Consider the following 2,500-nt stretch of genomic DNA (forward strand, 5'->3'; position numbering starts at 1 on the left):
GGGAAGGCCTTCGGGGCTCGGAGGAGGCGGCTCCTCCGGCCCTTCCCCAGAGCGCGGGGGGGGACGCGGGGCTTTGCCGCCCGGCAAAATCCCGCTCTCCTTGGCCGAGCGGCCTCCTCGCGCGGCAGAGGAGCTCCCGAGGGCCGGGCTCCGGCAGTTCCGGGTCGCGCCTCCAGGGGGAGCGCGCACGTGCGCGAGCCGCCGCCGGGTGGCGCGGCGGCGACGGTCCGCACCGTCGTCTCCGTGGCCTCTCTCGGCCGGGGGTGTGCGAGGTTTCTCGGTGGCTGGGCCGTGTTCCCCGCGCCGGCGGGGCGGCCCGAGCCGCGGTGGTCCTCTCGGGCGCAGCGCCGGGCTACTGAGGGAAACCCCGGGCCCCGAGAAGGATTGCCGCGGTGATGGCAGCGGACGTCGGGCGCGCCCCCGCCGGTGGACGCTCCCCCGAGGGTGGCAGCGGGGGAGGCACCCCGGCGGGGCCATGCAGGTCGTTTCCCTCACCCCAGGGCCAGGTACCTAGCGCTTCGCGCCTCGGCGGTCTCCTGCCGGTTTCCCTCGGCGTCGTCAAACGCCTGTTGGGGGCCGAAAGGGCCGCCGAGCCGGGCGGAGGTTTAAAGACTCGGGCGGCCCGGCACGGCCCCGCCGCGGCGGCGGCGGCGGTGGCGGCGGCGGCAGCGGGTGTCGGGCGGTGGCGGCGCGGGGCGCCATCGAGGGGTGGGGAGCTACTCCCGCCGATCCCCTGCGGTGGCGTGTCCGTCGCGACCGGCCGCGCTCGCCGTCGTCGGCGTCCCGCCGCGCTTGCCCGCGCGCGGGGGCCACCCGTGCCGGGCCGGGGAAGGGGCGCCCTGCCCCCCCCTCTCTGCGGCCCGGTCTCGGCGGAGAGGCCGCGGCGCGCGATCGGCCGCGGGGGGCCGACCCCGCTGGCCTCTGCGATGCGGGGCGACGCCGGCAGAGGGCGCGCGCTCTCTGCCTTACCTACCTCAGCTGCGGGGTTGCGGCCGCCGGGGCCCGCCGCGCTCTCTCGCTCTTTCTCCTTAGCCGCCGCCGCGGGCTCGCGGGCGGCGCCGCGTCAGGCGCGACCGCGCGCCTCTCGCCTCGACGGCCTTGTCGCCTCGAACCGCACCGCGGCGGCGCCGGCCGCCGGCCACCCCTGACTCGGAGCGCTGTCCCCGCCCGTTGGGGCGCAGCGCTCGGCCGGCTCCTCCATCGCCGGAGGTCCGGCGGGCGCGGGCGACCCCGTGCCGAGCGGCGGCGTCGCCGCTCGGCGAGTGTCCCCGCCCCCCCCGGGGGGGGGGGACGGTCGGCCGCGAGGCGCCCGCCTTCACCGGCGGCCGTCCCGGCCCGGGCCCCGCCCGTCCGCTTCCCCGTCGCCCTTCCCGGCCGCGTGTGGGCCAAAAAAAAGGGGAGGCGTGCGGGGCGGCCGCGGGGGCGCTTCCCCGTCCGGTCCCCGAGTGGAAACGAGGGGAGCGGGCGGTGCCCCCCGGCTCAGCCGCCGTACGCCTGCCCGCTGGGCGCGTGCTCGCGGAAGGGCAGCTCGGCGGTGCGAAGCGGCGGCGGTCCCGGGAGTGCGGCCGCGGGTGGCGGAGGGGTTTTGCCGAGCGGCAGACCTCGGGCGCTCCGCGATGCCGGCTCGGGTCTCGGCGGCGTCCCGCCTCCGGCGCCGGTGGCGGAGCGCGGCCCGCCGGGCGTTCGCCTTCCGGCGGGCAAGCGGTCCCGCGCCAGGGGTTGCGCCGGCGGAACGGTCCCGCCGCCGCGTGGCGTTTCGGGCGACGTTCAGGGGCCGCTGGCGGGAGAGCCGGCCCCCGCGTTTTGGCGCGGCGGCGTTCCGCGAGTCGGCGGAGCGGTGAAAAGGAGAAGCCAGGGAGTGAGCCGGGAGCGGCGGGGGCCGGCGGTCGCGCCCCCGGCCCGCGAACGCGTAGTCGTCCCGTGATCGAGAGGCCGGGCGGGCCACCGTGCCCCCCGCGGTCCGGCGCGTTGCCGCACAAGCCCCTCCGCGCGGAGGTCGGGCCGAGCCCGGGCGCCTGGGCCGCCTCCGAAGGACGGCACGCGAGGCGGCGTCTCCCCTCGCGGGGGGAGGCGGTCGGGGGCGCGGGCCCCTCCGCCTTTCTTTGGCCGACCTTCGGAGCGTTGCGCGGGGTTTCTCTTTTTTGCCCCGCGCTTTCTCCTCCTCCTCCTCCGTTTGTGTGTGCTCGTACGGTCGAAGCGGGGCGCGCGGGGGCGCGCGCGTCCCTGCAGAAACAGAAAAGGGGCCGCTTCACGCGAGCGGTCCCGAAAGCCAGACAACTCTTAGCGGTGGATCACTCGGCTCGTGCGTCGATGAAGAACGCAGCTAGCTGCGAGAATTAATGTGAATTGCAGGACACATTGATCATCGACACTTCGAACGCACTTGCGGCCCCGGGTTCCTCCCGGGGCTACGCCTGTCTGAGCGTCGCTTGACGATCAATCGCCGTCCGGGGGGGCCACCCCGGCGGCGCGGCTGGGGTTGCCTCGCAGGCCCGTTGCC

At 77.4% G+C, this 2,500-nt stretch overlaps 1 non-coding gene across 1 annotated transcript; it reads left to right on the forward strand.

Annotated features, from left to right (window-relative positions):
* The first annotated feature begins 2,275 nt into the window (after positions 1-2,275).
* Positions 2,276-2,428, forward strand: LOC148218752 (5.8S ribosomal RNA). Its single transcript, XR_015800197.1, has one exon. It is a non-coding gene; the product is annotated as a 5.8S ribosomal RNA (ribosomal RNA).
* Positions 2,429-2,500: the final 72 nt, after the last annotated feature.

Source organism: Sturnus vulgaris, unplaced genomic scaffold, assembly GCF_052056855.1.
Source record: "Sturnus vulgaris isolate bStuVul1 unplaced genomic scaffold, bStuVul1.hap1 Scaffold_160, whole genome shotgun sequence".
In the NCBI taxonomy this organism is placed as follows: domain Eukaryota; kingdom Metazoa; phylum Chordata; class Aves; order Passeriformes; family Sturnidae; genus Sturnus; species Sturnus vulgaris.